General features: G+C 38.3%; 1 protein-coding gene across 3 annotated transcripts in view; it reads left to right on the plus strand.

Moving 5' to 3' along the window:
• LOC144650256 (uncharacterized) overlaps positions 1-15,905 on the plus strand; it is a 66,858-nt gene that overhangs the window by 25,495 nt on the left and 25,458 nt on the right. The gene's annotated exons all lie outside the window — the stretch shown is intronic.

The raw sequence follows: 15,905 nt of genomic DNA on the forward strand, positions 1-15,905 counted from the left end.
TTCGCAAGATATATTGCAGAAATTACGCAACTCAAAGACAAGAAACGCAAGCCGTGTCAAGTGATAAACCTTGTTATGTAAATTACCAGACAGTAATGATTGGCTGTGTAAACAAACTACCAACTAGCCCAAGAAATATGTTCTGGTGTTTCTGTATAGCCTTCGTAGCCGGCGTTAGTTTTTCCTTTCGGCTCGAATGGGAGTAGCGAAGCTCTGACAGAATTGTTTGCCGTCCCCGTTAAACTTCGCGAGTTCAAAACTATAATTATTCACAAAAATAATTACAGAAATTACACTCTCCCAGGCAACGAACGCTCACCCCAGCAGGTAATAAACCTTGCCTTGTAAATTAACAGACTGTGTGACTGCTGAGCTGTGTAAACAAACTACCATCATAAAAACTTAACAGGACACCACAACAGACAATGATCTAGCGCATGTTTATTTTGTGTGTTGTTCTAAAATTCATCAACCCAATTCTTCCAACAATTTAGTGTTTATAGGTCTGGCGAGATTTTGTTTTTTGCCGCGGAACGGGGATAGCGAAGCTAAAGCGTGGCAGAAACTTTCCTTTGACGCTTTCGTATACGTAGCACTTGCCCACGAAATCCCGCCACCTGTAACAGCCATTCCCAATTTTAAATTAAGTGTTAGGACAACAAGAATATGGTTAAGTGTTCGGAAAAAAGGCAAGGAAAGTTTACAAACGAACCTAGACTTTTGTTATGTTTTGTTTGCTTTTAAGTAAGCATACAATTCCAAATAGAGCCGGTGGCCGAAACGTGCGATAACTCGCGTAGTACAAAATAGTGGTCAGGCGCTGTGCTGACACCTGTGTCCTAGCCTGCGGGAAGTTCTGCTGTACATGAAAAACAAAACGTGTTCGATTTTTGAGACGTAATTTCTCTCTCATCTTTTTAATTACATGTATCCTAAAATGTTTCTTGCAATTCGAAAAAGCCACTGCCCCCCCCCCCCAAAAAAAAATAAATAAATAAAATAAAACTATATTACTAAAACAATAATAATAACAAAGTAAATAAATAAATAATGAAATAACAAATGCCAAGCTCAGAGTTTAGGGGGTCCGTATCTCCAGCTTGAAAGCTGTTCAGCGGTTGTGTTTTGTATCCCTATCTAAAATCAACATCATATAAAGAGTGAAAGTGAGCCAGGTATATGGCTGAAATTTTCAATTTGTTATCACAAAGAAGTAAGTAGCCCTGCCAGTAAACATGAAGGTTGTCCCATGCCCGAGAATAAGAAAAACGTAGTAGAACAGAAAAAATATATAAATAAAAAGAACAGTTGTTGAGGTTTAGCCTCAACAGCTACGATGAAGAAAAGTACATCCCCTATCAGAAAATAACGCTTAATTGTATTGTTGTTCGGTGTAACCATTTATTCAATTTATTTTCAGGCGAAGTGGACTATACGTGGAATAGCACAGTTCTCTGTATTGCTGGTTATTTTTCACACTCCGGCTATCATTACTGCAGACGAGGTAAATATCAGTGAAGAAAGATCTCAAAGAGGAATGGCATTGTTAAACCACACATACAAGTCTGTGTACACTGAAACCTATCCCGGCTGCCTCATGGCGTGCATGCATGACTTACGCTGCAAAAGCTTCAACTACTGGTGGCCTACCTCACAGTGTGATTTGAACAACATGACGAAATATTCAGCTGGGGCAAAGGTCTTCATCCAAGATATATCATCCACGTATATGGGGATGATTAGACAACCAGGTATTGATAACTATAAGATACTCTTAATAAAGATGGTAAATTTTAAGCTCGGTGATAAATAATGAAGATGAATTTTTTTCGACAATGACATGAGCATGGGACAAAAAAAAATTCTGAGTCCCCGACGGGAATCGAACCCATCGCCACCCAAATACCGGTTTGGCGCTCTAATCATCTTCAATATTTATCGCCGAGCTTAAAATTTACCATCTTTATTATTTACAACACACTTGATGATTTCGACATTGCTGATCCTAGCAGTATGCAGGACGCGTGTCACATATCAACCTAGTAAATGGCCCAGCTCACCAGTTAGAGCGCCCAACCGGTATCTGGGAGGCCATGGGTTCGATTCCCGTCGGGGAATTTTTGTTTGTCCCATCCTCGTGTCATTGTTGAAAAATTCATCTTCATTAAAATATACTCTTTCCTTATTATGACCCGGATCTTCAGTGAGTGTTTTTTATGTTGCTGGGAGGTTGAAGACGAAAATATTATTTCCTCATTGACAGGCACACTGATCCACAATTTTTGTTTTGCAGAGATAAACAGAAATGTTTACCGCTCGTGCAGACACGTGCCTCCCTCAAATGGTGATGGAGAATATTCCATTGATCCCACAATGTCAGGAAACCCGTTCACTGTTTACTGTGATACGACCACTGATGGAGGTAAGTAGAAATAATGCAATAACAAAAAGATAAGTAAATATCAACTGATAAAATGATGAAAACAAGAGCACCTCAATTATTAATGAAGCAATAATCTCAAGAAAATGGCGGGTCAAATAGCCTCATAAAAATGGCGCTCACAACTTATTTTGTGATTTTAAAAGAACACATCTAAATCGATGAAGCAAACGATATGGTCGATTAACTTTTATCTTCCATTGAAATCTTCTTGATCTGTTAACTGCCTTCCAAGGGTTAGGCGATAGATATTTTTGGGGAATAGGCAATCCTATAAAAAAATAAAGACGGGTGATCTTAAAGCATTCATCTGTTTTTGTACCACGACAAGTGGTTACTGCGCCAATGAACTGTGAATACGGGACTAGCCGCTTGAAAGAATTGCCGACCTTTCTACTGAACCTTACCCGGAATGCAGCCCTGCTTTTGATTGATGTAACAATTAAATCTGAGCGTGCTATCAGAGGCGATTTTTATTTCATTTGTTGACTATTAAATAAATATCGGTGACATTGAGTTACTTTTTTTTTCAAATATTAAATGAACGCACGTGCGTTGTTAAATAGCATTCCGAGACGTGCATATGTATCAAGATAAGCCAGGTTTGTCCTCTCACAGTTAATTTCAAAACCCAGCAATAGCCGTTTTTTTTTATTAACAAACCGGAGTACATTTTGAGTTAGGTTAAAAAGATTGCACCGTATTCGTCAATTTTAAAATCTGGCATTAACTTCACTTTTTTTTATACTCAGGTGGCTGGACTGCCATTCACATGATATCATTCACAGAATCACATCTCCGTTTTGCAAATACTTCTTTCCAAATCCCGCATTACAGAAATCTTTCCAACTACGGTGACCACCGTCAATATCTGGTACCACAAGTGCTACTAAGCCTGCGAAATGACATGGGTTTCGACCAAATCAGATTTTACTGCCACAAGAAGCAAGCCGGAGCAGTGATTCATGTTATGACCAATATGAACCCTTTGGGGGAGGCGGTGGTGAAGTACTTTATCGACGTCAACCTAGGATCAATCCGGCCCCTGGCATGTGGCTCGTACACAGTTCTCCCTGATGACAATTCTACACTGTCTAAAGATTGCAGCCAGTTAGGTTGGAATGGCACCCATGCAGACGGAAAGTGGTCGGATTACATCGGTTATCGAAAAACATTTCGAATCTTGGCCCCTTTGAAACGATATGGTGTGGCCAGCTTTCGATCGCAAATCAATGCACGTGCTTGTGATGACAGGAATGGAAGGTTTGAGAGCTCACTTTCGCCGGGAGACACATGGAACATTTTTGTGCGCTGAAATACGATGACATTGTTGATCTAGTAATCGTAGTAAAAATGACACTACTGGTTCTAGAATAAATGTACGTTGTGGTAGTAAAATGCGTAATAGTGACAGCAGAAGCATTAGCAGCAGCAACAAAAACAGTAGTAGTAGTAGTAGTACTGAGAAGTAGAAGTATCAGTAGCACTAGAAGCAGCAGCAGCAGCAGTAGTAGTTATAGAAATAGTAGTAGAAGTAGAAGTAACAGCAGCAGCGTGGTGGTGGTGGTCGTGGTGGAAGTTATAGTGGTAGTGGTAGTGGTAGGAGTGGCAGTGGCAGTGGCAGTGGTATTGTTGGTGGTAGTGGTAGGAGTGGCAGTGGCAGTGGTGTTGGTATTGGTATTGTTTGTTGTAGTGGTAGTGGTAGGAGTGACAGTGGCAGTGATTGCGGTAGTTGCAGTTGTAGTGGCAGTGTTAGTGGTAGTGGTATGGTGGTGGTGGTGGTAGTGGTAGTGATAGTGGCAGTGGCAGTGGTATTGGTATTGTTGGTGGTAGTGGTAGTGGTAGCAGTGGCAGTGGCAGTGGTGTTGGTATTGGTATTGTTTGTGGTAGTGTTGGTATTGGTATTGTTTGTGGTAGTGGTAGGAGTGGCAGTGGTAGTGATTGCGGTAGTTGTAGTCGCAGTGGTAGTGTTTGTAGTGGTAGTGGTAGTAGTAGTGGTAGTGGTAGTGGTAGTGGTAGTGGTAGTGGTAGTGGTAGTGGTAGTGGTAGTGGTAGTGGTAGTGGTAGTGGCAGTGGCAGTGGTATTGGTATTGTTGGTGGTAGTGGTAGTGGCATCAGTGGTAGTGGTAGGAGCGGCAGTGGCAGTGATTGTGGTAGTTGTAGTTGTAGTGGTAGTGGTAGTAGTGGTAGTGGGGGTGGTGGTGGTAGTGGTAGTGGTAGTGGCAGTGAAATTCTTACATTACTGTTTATTGTTGATGACAAATTTAATTACATAACCGTATGAAAACACTTCACCAAAACGTCAACGTGAGTCAAAAATGTTTTTTTGTCTTTCGAAGAGCCCCCAAAAGACCTTTTGTGAGACCTTTTGGGCGAAAGAAGGACCGGCTGACTGAATTTATGGGAAAAATGATTTTTTCACGACTGTAATGCTTCTTTTCCAGAAATTTATCTGAAAAAAGAAAATAAGAAACAAACACACAGATTTGAAGAAATGCAACAGGAAATTTTTTATTGTCCTTGACGTTTCTGGGCTCTAACATTGGCGTGCGAAATTATTAAGCGAAAATGTCATTCTTAACAACAGGTTTGATAGTAAGCACTTAATGACTGTCCCCAAGGGAAACAGTGAGTTTTGTTTCCTTGAGACCCTCAATGGTTCCCCAGGCGAGGCAAATGGGAATATCAAGGGTCTAAAACAACTTTCAACAAAATTTTCCTTTAGCTGAAGACGACATGAATTTATTTATCACTTTTAGCTACATGAATTTATTTATCACTTTTAGCTATCTTTTTGTTCATAATTTGAGTAATTTAAAGCTGAGGTAATCACTGAATACCACCAGTTATAAAAGTTCACCAACTTGGATTCGTTTCAGTAAATAGTTACTTAGGTCGTGACAAACAATGTATATACGTAGTGTAGGTCAGTAGATGTAGGATAAAAATGATAAATTATACGTAAAAATTAAGTGCAGAAAATTTTCTTGCAATTGAATCATACCCGACAGGCACTCGTGATATATTAACCCATAAGTTATCCAGAATAGTTTCCTCAAAATATGTACTACTATTAAAATAACATATATAACACGATATTAAGTTGAGATTTTAAAAGAAAGGCAGATGGAAAAAGAAAAGAGAATGTAACCAAGAACTACCAGAGAAAGAATAGAAAGGATAAGCAAGAACTGTTTAAGAGGCTCAAAGCACGAAGAAGACCTCAACGAGATATTAAGAACACTGACATTGACGTTGAAATTGCAGAAAGTGTGTATTGTAAATAGTTTAAATAGTTTTTCTTTTGTTTTTGATTGTTACTCGCGTACGCCAGGCCAGATAACATCAACCGCACAATGTAACCATTATGTATCCTTTGCATTTAAGGTGACTCGATCGAAATAAATGACGTGCTGTATGCCTGTCAAAAATCATTAATAACTTCACCATTTCTGACTTGATTTCCCCGAAACTTTCGCATTTTACTCGAAATTTATCGAAAAAAAATACGCACGTCAATGTGTTGATGTAATGATCGCAAGTTTTGCGCGATGTTAACTTTATTGAACACACCTATTTGGATAAAACTGCTATTTACAGAAAACTGACCGTTAAGATTTCGTTTAAACTACTGCAATTAGCTCATTATAACATCTTATTATGACTCTCTAAGTTTCCGAAAAATCGTCGGAACAGAAACCTCGATATAATTTGATCATCAAAATATTAATCTCGGGAAACTTCGAGGTTTGGAACGCTCCAGCGCTTCCACATTTCGCCCGAAAGTACCATAACCAAAGACAAAGAAAGTTCAATGCATCAGTTTTGACAGCTCCAAATCACATTCGGCTATTTGCAACGATGAAAAAGTTTGAGCAAATATTATAAACTCATCATTTGCTTGTAGGAAGGTCGCCAAATTCACGTTTTTTTAAATAACATGAAAACTAACCGTACGAATTGCTTAAAACAACCGGAACATTAAATTGAACATCTTATACAAACTTTGCGCTGCTTTACGCTTCTGGAGCTGTTTTGATTTGGATGAAATAATGTTTTAAAGTGAAGCACTACTCCAACTCTCTTGTGAGCACGGCCATGTTGTTGTTTGGATTCTACAGCAAAGTGCTATGCAAATTGCCTTGGAATTGACGAGAAGTTGAAAAATTTGCACATGGATAAGGGGGGGTGCATTGACGATGTTCAGGTGCTTCATGTTCTGATGTCAGAGGTGTCCATGAAATTTGAAAAGGGTTGGTACTAAAGTTGAAATTAAGACCGGCATTGTAGTCTGTTTATTGTATTTCAAATAACCGCCGTCTCATGGCGTAAAATGCATCCCCCTCACCCATGTGTAAATTCTTCAAATTCTCACCCAATCCAAGGCTATTTGCATAGCGTCAGCTGTAGAATTCAAACAACAACATGGCCGTGTTCAATAGAGAGTTGGAGCAGTGCTTCACTTTAAAACATTATTTCATCCAAATCCAGGTAGCTCCAGAAACGTAAAGTAGCACAAAGTTTGTGTTAGATGTTCAATTTAATGTTCCGGTTGTTTTAATCAATTCGTACGGCGACCTTCCTACATTTTGACGCAAACGGTGAGTTTATAATATTTGCTCAAACTTTTTCATCGTTGCAAATAGCCGAATGTGATTTGGAGCTAACAAAACTGATGCATTGAACTTTCTTTGTCTTCGGTTATGGCACTTTTGGGCGAAATGTGGAAGCGCTGGTGCGCTCCCAGCCTCGAAGTTTGCCCTAGATTAATATTTTGATGATCAAATTATATCGAGGTTTCTGTCCCGACGATTTTTCGGAAACTTAGAGAGTCGTTATAAGATGTTATAATGAGAAAATTGCAGTAGTTTAAACGAAATCTTAGCGGTCGGTTTTCTGTAAAAAGCAGTTTTATCCAAATAGGTGTGTTCAATAAAAGTAACATCGCGCAAAACTCGCAATCATTACATCGACATATTGACGTGCGTATTAATCCTCGAAAAATTTCGAGTAAAATGCGAAAGGTTCAGGGAAATCGAGTCAGAAATGGTGAAGTTATTAGAAATTTTTGACAGGCATACAGCACGTCATTTATTTCGATCGAGTCACCTTAAGTTTGAGTTTGAGTGGACTACTAAGCCCAGTATAAAATTGCTTTTATTGCCAACGAGACAGCCGAGCCAAGAGGCGAGGCTGTCGAGGCGGCAGAATCATAGAGCCGTGTGCGTATGAGTGTATAGGCAGAGAAAATCTTAAAGGAGAAGTTCACTCCAGAATGGCCATTTATTTTCTTTACGCCAATAAGTTTACACAAAGATATGTTATTCACCAAAATTTCAGCCTTCAACGTTCGCTATAACCTTGCGAAATCTTTCCTAAAACTCGACAACTGAACGCCGCCATCTTGGAGCTGGTAATGTATGCGTGACGTCAAAGAGCTCAGCCTGAAGTTTGGCGGGAAAATTTTAATAGTCAAAACTCCTTGTGTTTTGTATTTCTTGGAGCTCTGTTTGAGCAAAATGGAGCTGCACAAACAGGTATTTTGCCAAACAAAAGCCACTACGAAGAAACAAGGAGTTTCGAGTATTTAAATTTTCTCGCCAAACTTTAGGGTGAGCTCTTTGACGTCACGCATACATTACCAGCTCCAAGTTGGCGGCGTTCAGTTGCGAAAGATTTCGCAAGGTTATAGCGAACGTTGGAGGCTTGTGAATAACATATCTTTGTGTACACTTTTTATTGGCGTAAAGAAAATAAATGGCCATTCTGGAGTGAACTTCTCATTTAAGTTCTGCGTAAGGGACTTTTTTTTTGACCATATATGGGTGTAAGTAAACCCCATATTTGGGTTGTATTGTTCTTCCCAACTGGTTCCCAGTCTCTCACTCATTGCTAGAGAGCAAATGACCGAAATGGCGTCCACGCGGCTCGCTGTTAAAATTTTCAATGTGGTCATTCATCCCTTTACCGATAAATACACCTTTTTAGGGAATTATAAATCGAAAGAGAATACCCTACAGAATATTCGACCGCCGAAAAAATGAACATCGATCAAGGTCTTCAAAGCGATAAAATAATCTTTCGACTTCGGAGTCCTTTGATTTACGATCGAAGAGAGACATGAAAATCAAAAGCGGACTGTTGACTTCAAATAGAGTTTTCTTGACTTATGAGAATGCTGAAGTCGGGTAAATGCTTCCTTTTAGTGTTGATTGTGTTTATAGTAATTGTTTGACCGATGATTTCAGTATTCCAAATCAAATACCGTTTATATTTTATTTGGCACGCATTTTCCCTCCGCGTAGGAATAACATCAGTACAAAGCGACGCTCAGTAAAATTACTGCATGTCATACACACAAGAAAGTCAAAAGATTTTTGCTTCTAACAGCAAATGTAATGTTAACTTGAATAAAAATTTTGTCTCCAAATAATCCTTGACCGTTCAAGTGTTGTTTTCTGTTCAAATTTTTCAAGTTTTGCGTAACTGAACATGACACTTCGCATGCGAGACTGAAATCTGACCCGTGCATTACTGTCTCTGATTACTGAAAATTATTTTTAAAAAAGCATCTCAGCAGTTTTGATTTTGGGATTTGATTTATAAGAAGTTCTTGAAATGCAACTATCCCTTTTGTGGACGGAAACATTTTAACCATCGCGTGTTGTATTTAAATAACAGTAAAAGTGAGTCCGCTATGCGAACATGTGTGGACTTTCATTTGAATAAAAGTTGACATTATGAATTAATCAATGAGTTACTGTAGCAGTCAGCAACTTCAAGTTTCGAATCGAGTAATTCGAGATACAAGGCGAAAAAACAAAGAACTTATCAATCAATTTATTTTTTACAAGACTGTTGGAAGAACAAAGTGTACTATTACTTGTCTTATGTACTACGCTTCAAGAAACACACGTTAGGGACGGACCATTAGAAAAGTGATGGGGGGGGGGGATGGGGAAAAAAACAAAAAAAAATTCATGCAAGCCAAAATGGCAGGAAAAAAAAAAATCGTGCAAAGGGGAAGGCAAAGAAAAAAAAATTCGTGCAGAAGGAAAGGTCCTATTAATACCTGAAAATACCTGTCATCATTTAACACTTGATGAGATCTATTTTTCGACGAAATATATGGTCGAGAACGCTGAAAATAGCATTTCCGAGCCTAGAAATTTCAAAATTTTCTGGGGGAGCATGCCCCCACACCCTCCTAGATGGATTGTGATCATAACATTCCTTTTGCTCGTCTCTCTCTAGCCTGCGTAGATTGCTTACCAGTTAACTCATTTCTCAAACAGATTGCAAACATGAATGGTACGATATACAGTGGTCTTAGTTTCTGTTGTGTTGAATTTCTATTACGTATTGTTTCAGTTTTTGCATACGTTTATGTCTAAGGGCGCATTCGTTTGAGAATATTCCGGAATACGAATGTATTCCGGAATATATTCCGGCTATTCTGCTCTTAGGAGCAGAATAGCCGGAATGGAAATCCACGTATTCCAGAATAGGAAGAGCAGCCAAACGAACACTAAGTCGCATTATTCCAATTATTCTTATTCTGGATTGATCCCAAACGAACGCGCCCTTAGTTTTCCCACGGACTTAACACAGAAATATATGAAAAACACAAATCTATTATACGAAGTGATCGAGAAATTCATCCTGCTTTGGTGTGTTAAGAAGCGAAAGAAGATGTGTAAGAAACTACATATAGAATTACAGTGTTCATTAGGGACAATTATGGTGGCGTATGATTAGGATCGCACTTTAAAAGCTGATATCACTTCAGAAACCTCTAATCCATTACAGAAAATCAAAAAGGCTTTTTCCTTATTAACTATTTTTTGTAGAAAAGGAGTGGGTCATGTAATTTCTAACCCTCGACCAGGGGTGGGTGTTTTGAGCTAGAAGGAAGGGGTGGGTCTCCACTTTTCCAATTGCACCGCCCTTTGACCCCCCCCCTCGGTACTTATTGACACTCCCTAAAGGATGAGGTCAATGAACAACAGCAGTTTTAAAATATTTAAGAAATAATCAACAAAGCAACATTCGTCAAAAAACATGGTATAAAGTAACAAAACATGGCATTTGTCTGAAGAACAAACATTTGTCTAAAAAAAAATTCGAGCAGAGGGTTTCACCCGAAAAAAAAATTCCTGCACAAGAAATGGACAGAAAAAAAATTCGTGCAAGCCGAAAATTCCCCACCCCCCTATCACTTTTCTAATGGTCCGTCCCTTACCATTGCCGCTTGGGATGTCACGCAATGTGAATGAGCGTGGTGTGACCCTTTGTCACGTCGTTCACGACAAATGCCTTTTTTTCATGCAAATAAAAACCTAGAATCCTACAAGAACAGCAGTTATTAGACCAAAAGCCTTTCCTTACCGCTAGCAAGATAGGATACTATTTTCATTAAAAAAAAAATGTTGCGTGGAGCACGTGAACTGTCTCGCATCGCTTGTTTACACAACCCTTACTTTTTGTGTAAAGCTTGTGTAAACAACTCATCGAAAAACTTATTTTCTTTCAATGAGTTCTTTTTTTTAACCTTTTTGGAATAAGAACGTTTCAATAAGCTTTCACAAATAATTTCTTAGTAGCTTGCGTAGAAAGGCGGAGAAATATATTTTTCTGTTCACGAAATATTCACTTGGAGCACAGGGAGCCCAGACAAACTGTTTGTGTATGGACTCTGCACATTTACATTTTTATAGAGAATGTATGAAATTTACCGAATAGTTTGTAAAATTGCGTAAAATGGTGCAAAACATTAACAAATTTGTGCTGAATAAAGTGTTAAGTTTCCTACCTTTTGTGTAGTGTCGTTCTTTTGGCTCGAAATGGCGAATTTGAGTCGATTGAAGGGTATTTTGCTTTCGCTGTTTACTATACATCTAATTATATGGAAAGGGTGGAACTCCAACAGCTCCAAAGTAGAACACTTCCAGCGCCGAGCCGATTTTCGACCTGATAATCCCATCGCACAGCTTTCAAACTAGGCACCAGAAAAGAGGAAGGCTTGACGAATCTTCTCGTATCATTTGATCGAAAATTTATCCAAACGGTCCGGAACAAGCCCTCAAACGAAAACGGGTATCCAAAAATTTTAAGCCGTCCGAATGCGTAGCACCAATTTGTGGTGCCGAAGGGAAACGCTATTCCCCAACCTCTTTGTGATTGGATACAATTGAACAATGGTCGTTCAAGATTTTGTTTCGTGGATAGGGAGGCAAAGGCAAAACCAATATTCAATAGTATAGGGAGTGACGTCAATTGTGCGACACAACCTTAGGACCCTCGCGCAAATGGCAATTACGATGGCGATGCCGGAAGCGATGCAGTATCATTTAAATATGCGTCATTGTAACTTGTATGCGTCGAAGTAAAAGGAGTGCGCCATTGACGTCTGTTTATTTACTTCCAAATACACTCTTCCCGAAACACAGTTCCCACAAACAATGAAAACCTTTTTCCCTTGCTTTAGCAGTCAACTGTTGGTAGCCTTCACCACAAAAGATTTCCCTGTTCCTCCCTCTCCAGTTACAAGAATATTGTGCCCAGCTTCGGCTATGTGTAGGATTTCAGATTGTTCAGAAGTTAAGGTTTCGAACCTAGAAAATGAGGACTATTTCGGTGATTGCAGCCATAAATGTTTAAAACATCAAAAACAAAAAGAAAAATAAAGAAACTCAAACACGAGTACCTTGCCATATTCGTATGTCGCGAAAAAATCCCACTTTTCCGCAAACTCGCGATCGCCTACATTTTCTGCGCTACGAAAGTCGTGATGGAACTTCGCGGGGTTTTCCCATACAGCTGGACCTAAACAAAAGAATAGCAAATCACAATAACGGTTTTGCACGAGAGTTTCACATGTGGGTGTATTGTTTTGCAATCTCTGTAAAACAACTAGGTTTGATGACTAAAGCCTGATATTTTGAGAGGCGGCGAAGGACGTTATTTGAACCGACAATAAAATTATTTTGTCGCACGGTTTGGATATATGCATATTCTACGGTTCGATGTTATTTTTATTCTTTTCATGACAATGTTTTAGTTCAGTTCTAAATTCGACATCGGTCTTTTGTTAAATATACTACTTTAGAGAAATGGAGCTGGTGAATTATATCCCGGAGTCCAAGACAGATCAAGACAAGTAAAACAACATGATCAGCGAACTTGTTTTGATACAACTCGTTGTGCATTCATTGTGTGTGGCAAAGCTGAAATAAATAAATAACCAGACATTTGTCTGGGCTCCCTGTGCTTGGAGTCGGTGTTTTGAGAGGCGGCGAAGGACGTTATTTGAACCGACAATAAAATTATTTTGTCGCACGGTTTGGATATATGCATATTCTACGGTTCGATGTTATTTTTATTCTTCAGTTCTAAATTCGACATCGGTATTTTGTTAAATATACTACTAAATGCTCAAGCCGCACAGAAAAACAAACACTGCGGAAAGTGAGTCAAAAGTGTGAAAAAAAAAAGAAACGTGACCTACGACCGCAGTTGTTCAGCTCATTAGATATGCAGATTTCAGCCGTCGCGATTGTTATTTCACTTTTCATCTACGCCACCGCTGCCTTTGAAGTTCTTCCTTGATGTATATTTTCCAGCCACCACACGCTCTTCGAAAGATGTGTCAAAAAAGGCTTCTAGATTCAAGAATAAAGTGCGACTTACTCGATACTGATCGAATTTCTGGGTTTACTGCCTTGGCTGCCCATCTCACCGAAACTTCGGATTCTCCGATCACTGTCGAAAACTTCCGAAAGCACTAACCCGAGTTATCACGGAAAGTGACCCCCCAATCGGAAAAAAACTGCATCACAACAATGTGTACACTTTTAAGTCCACACAAAAACAGTGATTAAACCTCATTTATTGCCTACATTTTGTGGCTTTGCCCTTTCGAGTTTGAGTGGCCTACTAAGCCCAGTATAACATGCCTTTTTGCCTGAATTATACTTTACCGAATTAGGATCTTCATCGTGGAAAAATTCCATTTGCCTTGATTTCCATTGATTCTGCAAAGAATGGTCAACGGTATATTGTTTTTATTTTTATTTTTTTTTTTTTTTTTTTTTTTTTTTTTTTTAAAAAAAAAAAAAAAAAAAAAAAAAAAAAAAAATGGTCACATGCCTTGCACATCAAACAAAGGACGACTCCGTAACCCTATATACCGCCGCCTGGTTAGCTCAGTTGGTAGAGCGCCGGACTGCTGTGCGGGAGATCGTGGGTTCGAACCCCAAACCGGACCAACACTCGGGGTCTTAAAAATAACTGAGAAGAATGTGCTGCCTTTGTAATTACATCTGCATATGGTTAGACATTCTAGTCTTCTCGGAGAAGGACAATAAACCGTAGGTCCCGTCTCCTGTATCTTCATTCTTCTAACATGGGACGTTAAAGAACCCACACACTATTCGCAAAGAGTGGGGCACGAAGTTCCCGGTGTTGTGGTCTGGCCTTTGTGTAGTAAATTACAGTATGTGTACAGCGCATTTGAACATTACATATGAAAAATGCGCTATATAAATTGATTATCATTGTTATGATTATCATTATAACCTCGTGAATAAGCGCGCGCAGATTTAAGTTCGCAACCACTTATTGCAAACTAGTAAAGATTAGTTGGGAACTACGATGTTAGTTACAACTCATCGTATTAATTTCATACTCGAGTGATCATTATATTTAAGCAATAGCTATTAACAGGACGAGAGACAAAAATTTCTTCCCGTCAAACGGTCATCATGGATCTCGTACAGTTATCAATGAAATATCTGCAGTCCAAAGACGTGTTACAGTTTATCATCGCTTGTGAAATAAGATTTTGAGTTCTGTTTGTCAATAAACTAACCCTAACCCGTGTTTCGGCAATAAATAAATACGAGGAAGGTGGTTTAAAAATGATTGATTTAAATAGCATGATCAAGTCTTTAAGGCTGTCTTGGATAAAACGCATATTTAATGACAACAACGGAACATGGAAATCATATCTAAACCACTTGCTGGATCCCATGGGAGGGTTTTTCTTTTTAAATTGTAACTATGATATAAAGGATTACAACATCTTCTCTCAGTTCTACAGTAAAATGCTCTCATGGTGGTCGGAGTTTCGTGATTCCTTTGTCTCTCAACGAGATTGGCAAAATATTATTTGGAATAATAAGGAAATTCGTATTGAAAAAAGACCAGTCTTCTACAAAAATATTTTGAGGCGGGAGTGATTCGTATCCAAGACCTACATTTTGATTCAAATATAAACGATGCACTCAGCCACTGGTCAGACAAGATAACCAATATTAGTTATTTGCAATGGGCTGGCCTTCACCATTCTATACCGCCCTTTTAAAAAAATATTATTTCCTGTCCATCTTTAGCTCCTCCATCCTTCTTTATTGACGACAAGATCTTTGACTTCAAAAAAAAAGAAATCAAAAGATTATTACTCACTTCTTGTTCGCAAAATAGCACAATTTCCTAATATCATAAACAAACTGCAGAGCTTTTCTATTGATCAACTGAGACAAATCTTTAGTCCGGCACACTCTGTTGTACTTGAATCTTATGTGAAAGGATTTCAATTCAAAGTGCTCAACTCTAGTCTATAAACTAATTCAAAATTACACAAAATAGGCTTTAAAACAGACGACCTATGTTCATTTTGCAATGCAGAACCGAAAAACCGTGTACCACCTTCTTTATCAATGCTCCTTTGTTAAACGATTCTGGAGTGAGTTTCAAGGTTACTGGCACCAAATCTCAAATCAGCAGGTTCATCTTTCCTCCAAGATGTTTTATTTGGAATATTATCCAAACCATGCCCTTTACTCAACTAACTGAACTATTTGAACAGCATGACAACTGTAACTGTCTTTTTTTCTTTTCTTTCTTCTTTTTACATTGTTTAAAGCACAAAGAAATTTAAGATATTCTCCTATTTGTTGTATCTCTTAATATTCAAGCTTTGTAGTATTGTAAGTATTAATTTTTGTGAGCAATGTAATCGCGTTTGTATCTTTCATGTGAATAATCTATAAGTAAATAATCTCGGTACTGTTAGTTAATATATAAGTCTGTTCGTCATCCTTGTATTATCATAAGCTAACTATATATTTATCTCTGATCGTAAGTTATTTGTAGGTAATTTTTTCTTCTGTAAGTAACTTTAATGTAAGTAGCGTATATCATTGTAACTTATTTTTTTGTTAGTTATCATTCTAGTTTTGTAGTATTGTTAGTACGTTTAACGGTTATAATGAACAATGTATACGCGCTTGATGTGAATTGTCGATACTGCTAGTTATTTTAGTATGTTTTGAAATTGTTGTGTCAAATGCAGAATAAAAAAAGAAAAAAAAGTTTATAATGATTTAAATTTTTACCTTCGAAAATTGCTAAAGTAAACGGGCATTTCAGTTGAATAAAAGCAAAAATAAAGCAAGGAAATAAG

Source organism: Oculina patagonica, chromosome 4 (assembly GCF_052425735.1).
Source record: "Oculina patagonica isolate OP01 chromosome 4, crgOcupat, whole genome shotgun sequence".
NCBI lineage: Eukaryota > Metazoa > Cnidaria > Anthozoa > Scleractinia > Oculinidae > Oculina > Oculina patagonica.